Genomic DNA, 7880 nt, shown 5'->3' with positions numbered 1-7880 from the left:
GCCTCCTTCCTTCCTGCACAGCCGAGGGCAGACGCCTCCCTTCATCTCTTAGTTTTTACTTGATATTTTGTCATTATTACCTCATTAGATATTAGCAAGCATTTATTGAAGCCTTATTTTAGGAGGATGCTTAAATTTTGTTATTTATCCTATATCATTCTCATAACCAAACCGTCATTATCATCTCAGTTTTAGAGATGAGAGTACTTGGCAGAGCTATGTAAAGTCACTTGTCCAAGGCCACACAGCCGGCGTGTGTTGCCACTTTGAGCCTGTGCTGTTAACCAGCCACCACTGCACTATTTGCCAGGAGGGCGATGCCAGGTAGCCGGGAGTTCTCACTCAGACGCGGACAGTGCCTTCGACTACCACATCACCTCTCAATGCCATGTTGCCACGCACTGGAACTTGCTGACGACGCAGGAGCAGCTGTCCCACCCACCCGCTGGCTGGTCCCTCCGCTCCCTTTTCTTCAGCTCCAGGGTGGTCCTCACAGGGTCTGCCTCCTGGAGCTGTCCTGAGAGTTCGCACGGTGCCCAGCACACAGCGGAGCTCGGGGAGGGGCTGGCGGTGGCTGTAGCGGTGGCATTTTGGCGAGTGGAGCTCGTGTTGTCACAGAGGACCGAGTTGGAATCTTAGGTTTGCCACGCACGTATTTCAACGACCTCTCTAGCCTTGCCGGTAAGTTATCGTCTGTTTTGCAGGGTTACGTATAGAATTCCCAACAAAGCCAACATAGAATTCTCCATATAGTGTGTATATAATAAGCCTTTGTACGTTGTCTATAAAGCACGTTATGTATGTAGGTACATGTACAACTCTACAGAAACAGATATGCGTGTATGTGTTTGTATGTGTGTGTGTGACATGCACGTGGCATGTACGTATGTCTGGGGTGTGTGACTCACACACACAGTGTGGGGGCGAGAGAATATTAGCATTTAATAACCGCTGGGGCTGCCTCGCTGCCCACTTGGATCTGGGGAGCCCAGCCTTTCTTCACTGCAGAAATATAAACACAAACGTGTTAGCCCGATCAGTAGTCACAAACAACCTAAACAATCAAAGGAATCGTTAATGAGTAATAATATACCAACGTGACTGAGAGTTACGCGCCATGAAATTCATGTTTCGGAGGAATATTTAAGGACCTGAGAATTTCACAGCCAGTTTCCAAGTGCAGGGACTGGGTTACCGGGCAGACCGCTCATCAGACCCTCTCTGTAGATACGTGTGTAACGTGGGTGAACACAGCAGGAAAGGCCCGAGGACGCTCGGTGGTGGTTTCCGCGCGGCGGCCTTGCCAGCGAGCCTTCTTTTCTACACGCTGGCTCGCGTGTTTGTGAGATTTATGCCGCATTTCACCGAAACGTAGACTCTGTGCGCTTTAAGAACAGTAACGATAACTGAAATGTTGTTACAAAAAGTGAAAACCAGCTCCATGTTTGGAGAGGCTCGCGATTACTTCCCGCCCAGTCTGGGCCCCGCGTCCCGCTCCGTTGGACAGCGCCCCCGGGCCGTGTGCAGCCGTGCGGTCACCTCCCGCGTCCCCTCGGCCGTCCACCCAGCCGCCTGCTCTGAAGGTCCCGTCCGCGCCGGCCAGCGTCCCTTCGTCTGTCCCAGGCGCCTTTCCCGCACCCTGTCTGACATTTCCGGCGTGCGTGAATGTCCTCCGTCTGCTTTCAGGAGAGGACCGTCCTCTGTCCGGTGTCCCTCAGCAGTGCCGCATGGGGACAGGGTGACCCCGGCCTCTTTCCTTCACCCGTCTACACCCTGACTTTGAAGGGTCGGCCCACCCGGGGCCATGCAGTGGAGCGGCGGCTTGAGTCACAGGGTCCCCCGTCTGCCTGAATCCAGTACCTCTGCCGGGTGACGGCGCCCCTTTCCCCGGGGCAGAGGGTGATGGTCAGGGGGCGCGAGCGATCCCAGAGTCGGGCTGCCCCACCCTGCACCTGCTTGCAGAAGCGTCGCTGAACCCGCTGGTTATTTTGAAGTGTGTCCACACAGCGAAGGGGCGCAGGCCACTGGGACCCGCGCCTGGGCCGCGTGCGCGTCTTTGCTGAGAGCGAGACGGTCCACCCCGTGTCCCGGTGGCCGCACTGGCCGCAGGCGGCTGATAGCCGAGGGCTCCGTGTCGGGTCAGGCCTGGTGCTGTGAGAGCCAGGACGTCACAGTCTCTGGTCTTTCGTGTCTTCATCTTTAAAAGAGAGACAGTAATACATTCTTTAGGGCATTTTTTACGGACTACGTGAGATGAGATTGTGGAATGCGCAGCAGCGTCTGGCCAGGAGGAGGCGGGGTGACAGGAAGGGTAAGCGGGGCGTCCAGGATGTCGGCGAGACCCAGGACGAGCAAATGGCAATGTGGCACTGTGCTCCCCAAAGCGAGACCGTTCCAGTCGACGACACCCAGTAACCGGGGATGGCAGGACACGGCCGGGCCCACGGTGAGGACGGCCGTTTCAGCGGCGTGGTCAAGCCCCTGCCCTCCCTGCGAAGGAAGGTGGGGTCCCGCGGAGGCCGTGTGTTCCGAGACGGGGTGCCACACAGACCCTTTTGTTGAGTCTGGGAAACACGATGTTGCCAGCGCGATGGCCGATGAGGGCTGTGACTCCTGAGTGCCTGGGGTGCTCTGGGCCCCCTTTCATTGTTGACCCCTCCAGCTGTTCCGCTCTAGCTAGCCATGCTCTGGCCTTGTGTGTGTGCATGTGTGTGTGCATATGCGTCTGTGTGCATGTGCATGCACATGTTGCACGTTTATGGGTGTGCGTGTATGTGCACGTGCATGCGCATGTGTGCATGTGTGTGCACATACATGTACGTGTGCGCGCTGCACATTTATGGGTGCATTGCGTGCACATGCTGCGTGGTTGTGTGCATGCTTGTGTGCATGTGTGCACACGTGTGTTGCATGTTTGTGCATGTGTGCATACGTGCACGTGTGCACATGTGTTGCATGTGCACACACGTGTATTTGTGTCTTTTGTCACGGCGGCTTCCTTCCTGTCTCGGGGCTCCCCTTCTTCCTCTGCCCGTACGTCACTCTCCCTGAACCTTCGCCTGCTGCCTCCTCACTCCTTTGGCCCTTAAAATGTCGCCCCCCCAGAGAGCCCTTCTCTGCCATAGCGTAGAAGCCACGTCCCCTTCCTCGTTCTGCAAGCCCCCTTCCGGCTCAGTATTTCCTAATAGTAATCGCAGTTTGAATTTATCTGCCTGTTTGTTCGTTCACTCGTGCATGTATTTTTTTTTCCCGCTAACACGCGTGCCCCAAGCAGCCGGGCCTGCAGCTGTGTCGTTCACCCTGGTGTCACCAGCCCCCTATGTTATGTGCATGATGTACATTTTCACACTTGACACATTTTTTAATAAGTGAGGAAATATTAGTTGTCTGGTTTCCTGCAGATTCTTCAAACCAACCAATAAACACAAAAAAACCGAACCCCAAACCCCCCTCGGCCTTGTTCAAGCTGAATCAAGCAACGTCAGGAGCGTTCATAGCCGTGAACTGCGCGCTTCCTCTGTCCCCCGCTCCCCCATCCGGCCAGCAGCCAGGACTCCCCCAGGTGGGCGTCGTGGTGACGGGGTAAACTGCAGAGATGCAGCGAGGACGGCCCACGCGGCGACGTGCGGGCACAGACGCCGGCTTCCCTGCCGTGAACCTCCGCGGGGCTCCGCACGCCATTCCCGCCTGCGGAAGCGCCACGGGCTGGGCGCGCAGTCAGGACGGTTCTACTGGGACACGCGGCTGTGAGGACGCACGCGGCTCTGCGTCAGCGTCCCCGGGCTGGGTGGTGCCGCCGCCCTCTCTGCGTGGAGCCTGCCTCGCGGACGGCGTCCCCCTGCGCAGTAGGATCTGCTTCTCCAAACAAAGGTTGGGTTTGGCTCGTCTTGGGAAGAATCACTTTCCGCAGGCTGTTTCGTGTTGGTTCTGCTTTGCCTCATTCCGTTAGTAGCTTAACAGGGACAAAGATCATAAATTCCAGACGCTGGCTGGGACAGCAGCTCGCGGTCTCCTCGTGTAAGTCAGACCCCAGAGACTGTAAGGACGCGTGTTTCAGAGGTCACCCTCGCGCAGAGGGGCGTGTCGCTCCGAGGTCGGCATCTCATTCATGCAGCAGACCCTTCGCTTCCAGCCACTGTGCAGGAGCCGCGTGTTTACCGCGGACTTCGGGGTGGCCCCCGCCGCCTGCGCGTGTGCCAGCGTCTGTGAAGGGGGCGTTGTGCTCGCTCGGCGAGTGCCCGTTCCGGGCAGGGAAGGGCAGCCCTTCCTGGCAGGGCTTGTTCTCACGCGGCCTGCCGATAAGTGAGGAAATATGCGTGTGTGTGCGTGTGTGTGAGTGTGTGTGCGCGCACACGTGTGTATGTGTGTGTGTGTGCGCACACGCGCGTGTCCTCATCCTCAGGTTTTGCCGCTCAGCCCCAGGGGTAACGTGTCCCATTGCTTGTGGGTGGAAATGTGTCAGAGGTTGTCGTGGGTCCAGGCTTCCAGGACTTTCTCAGGTTTCTTCCGTGTCCCTCTCCGTTGTTTGGGTCCAGAGAGCCTCAGGTCCGGTGCCAGTGAAAACTGAGAGAACGTTGCGGGGTTCAGAGGGGCGGCCATTTTCACCCCCTTGGCAAATACACGTGCTGGGGAAGCTCAGACGGCGTTCCCCACCCGCCACCGCAAGGGCTCGTGTGGTCTGGCTCCCTCGGCCACAGGTTTCACCAGCTGCTGCCAATAAGGCATCATTTTGCGTCGTCTCCAGGATTCGAAACCCTGACACTTGGAGTCTGGCTTTCAGAGGGCCCTTTGCAAGGCCCGAGGAGAGGCAGCTGTGCTTGGGGGCGGGGGTGGGGGGTGCGGTTCATTTGCAGTCGAAGAGTCGACCTGTTCTCGGGGCTTCGGAGGGAAGGGGCAGGGAGGGGGAGGGGAAGGCCCCTGTAGCCTTTGCACAGATACCTGGCTGGCTTTATTCTCCCATGGCCATCGCCTCTTAAATGCTCTGCGGGGGTCTGTCCTGGAGCACTTGGCTTGTGACTGTGGGTGGCTGGGCGTCAAAGTGGCAAAGCAGGTGACTTAAACTCAGAACTCAGCAGTCTGTTCTTCCTCGTCTGTCAGTGAAGGTGTCGGCCCCCGCCCCTGCCAGCATAAAGACGACCTTCCTGCCTCACAGGAAGAAAGGGGGGCCAGGCTGGGGGGCAGAGATGGCCTTGCCCGCCCCCCAGGTCAGGGCACAGCAGGAGTCACCGTGGGGGGCGGCACCTGCCCACGGCAGTGCCCGCACGGCCAGACACGGCGACAGCGAGGATGGGTGCGGGGGCGGGAGGTGTGCGGGGCCAGGGTGAGGGGTCGGCGTGTCTGGAGCAGAAGCAGGGCTGCCAGGCTCGGGGGTGTCCTCCTCCCCCAGGGGGAGCAGGGCGGCTAGGGACACAGGGCCCCCATGTGTTGGGGCTAGGAGAAGCAGTTCGCTCCACCAGCCAGAGGCAGCTCTGGGCTTGGCCCCTGTTTCCTGGGAGGCTGGGACCTGATGGCTCTGATCTGGGCCATTGGGATGAGAGACTGCCCTGTCATTAAGCAGCCGGGGCTGGGCCTGTCCCTCACTCTCAGTGAGAAGCGTCCTCCCACCTGCCAGCCAGCCCCTGGGGTAACCCGACCCGCACACCCAGCAGCTGCAGACCGGGCGGGTGTGTCCACCCCAAGCCCAGTTCCTGCTCTGAGGAGCTGAGCAGGCCTGCTCTACAGGACCGGGTGGCCTGGACGAGAAAACCACGTGCCCTGTCTGACGCGAGGCAGGTGCTTAAGACAACAATAGTTGCTGTCCCTTTAACAAGAAGATGAAAGACTTTTGTGATCCCTTCTGTCCCCCATAATTTTCTGATTCCACGGATTATCGTTCGTGACTTTTAATTTTTGAGTAAGTGCAAACTCACTCCAGCGTTGCGGCACACGTGTGGTTTCAAATCTTGGATATGACTGTTCCTCGACCGGGTCGCAGGGCCGGCAGACCCTGTTCCTGGCACGACAAGCCAGGTCTGCTGTGTGACGCGTCTGGGGCTGTGGTCGGTGGCATCGCGCCGGTCTGCGTTTCCACGGGAGGGAGGGGACAGGCTCAGCCCCATGTGCAGCGTGTGGGGGGAACCGCGGGCCCAGGATGGTGTGGCCCGTGCCGAGGACTCGACCCCGCACCGAGGCCTGGCTCCTGCTCGCACGGCGGTTCCCACCTCTCCAGAACTGAGTCGGAGCCAGCCGGCCTGGGTGCTGGCCGCACCAGCAGGTCATGTCGGGCTGGCCTCTCCGTCCCCACAGAAAGGAGGGGCGTCCGCACGGCGGAGCCTTCCTGCCCCCCGCCCGCCAGGAAAGACGTCGTGGCCCCCAGGTCATCTCCCCTTGGTTAGTGGCCGCCTGGCCCGCCCCCTTCTTCCCATAACGACTCTGTTTTGCCGCCGCCCCCAGCCGTCAGATGCGCTGCTGCCGCGTCGCGAGTTGCTCGAAATCGCCGATCGGCTCTTCACGTTAACTCTGTGGAATTTGTTTTTTCAGCAAACGTGTTAGAAACGGCGTCTTGTTAATTCCGTCGCCGACGCCCAGAGCTGGCATCGGGCACTGCTCGCGGCCCCCGAGTCGCACTTCCACTCCCCGTCCTCCTTTCCAGGGACCCACCAGAGGCCCTCGCCTTCCAGGTCCCTTCCCGCGAGGGACACGCGGCGAGGCGACGGACGCCCCTGGTGTGGCTCCGCCCGCGAGTGCCTGGCTTTCCTGCCTTCCCGCGCTGTTTCCCGAGGTCACAGGACTCTGAGCGCCCTGTCCGTGAGGACACCGCCGCGCCCTGGCTTCCGCGACCTCTGGAGAGAGCTCCGTGTCGCCTCTGCGGGTAGACACGCCGTGTCGCTCTGGCCGCTTCCAGAACTTTTTCTTTGTCCTCGGTTTTCAGAAGCTGAATTACATCGCGTCCCGGCGTGGCTTCCTCGGCCTGTCCAGGTCTGCGTCTGATCAGCGTCTCGAGTCCGTAGGCGTGTGTCTCTGGCCAAGTCTGGAACGTTCCCCCGTCGTTCCTGTGCGTCCGCTGTCGGCTGCGCCTGCCCTCGCGGCCCGGCGCTGCGACGCTGGAGGTCCGGTGTCTGGTTCCGGCCCACGGCCCGAGCCTGCTCGTGTGTCCAGCCCGCGCGCTCGCGCTCGGCGTGGGTGGCCTCTGTGGCGCCGCCGGTCAGTTCCAGTTCTGTGCCTGAGCGCGGGCTGCAAGTTATCGCGCCCTTGATCCCTGGCTCTGGTCGTCGTGAGCTCTCCGATCCTGAAGCGTCCGCTGGGTTCTCCCCTAGGCCTTCGTCCCCTGCTGAGGCTTCCTCTGTCCGCTGTTTGTCGCCGAGGCCGTGACCGCTCCCTGGGGCATTGCGGCCACGGCTTCGGAATCCGTCCGCTCGCCCCGCGTCGCTCGCCCCGCGTCGTTCCCGTCCCGTGCCGGCCTCTGCCGCTTTCCTTCTTTCCGATCGGCGCGAGGTCCGCCCGCTCTGGTGTGCCGAGCGAGATTCGGGGGAGCCTGGACCCTCTCACGGTGTGTCGTAGGCTCTGGGTCTCGCTGGGACCTTCCTCCTCGGCTGGCGTCTGTGACATCGCTCTGGCGCATCTCAGAAGAGGACGTGGCCCCGTCTCGCCTCACGAGGTGGAGGTCTGCGTCCCTGTCAGTTGCCCCCAGTTCAGTGAGTCGAGTCCCCGTGCTGCTGGCTGTCTTGCGAGACGTGGCTCCTGCGTGGCTGCCAAGGACGCTGCAGGGGCAGGGGCCTCGTGGCAGGCCATAGGATGAAGTCCCAGCTCCGAGGCGGCCTTTCATGACTCCAGCCGGCAGCAGGTGGGCTCCTCACTGCAGCCGGTGACAGGGACAGCCGGGACTCTGCTTGGCTTGTTTT

Source organism: Pteropus alecto, unplaced genomic scaffold (assembly GCF_000325575.1).
Source record: "Pteropus alecto unplaced genomic scaffold, ASM32557v1 scaffold53, whole genome shotgun sequence".
Lineage (NCBI taxonomy): Eukaryota > Metazoa > Chordata > Mammalia > Chiroptera > Pteropodidae > Pteropus > Pteropus alecto.
Note: the sequence above shows the minus strand (reverse complement) of the source record.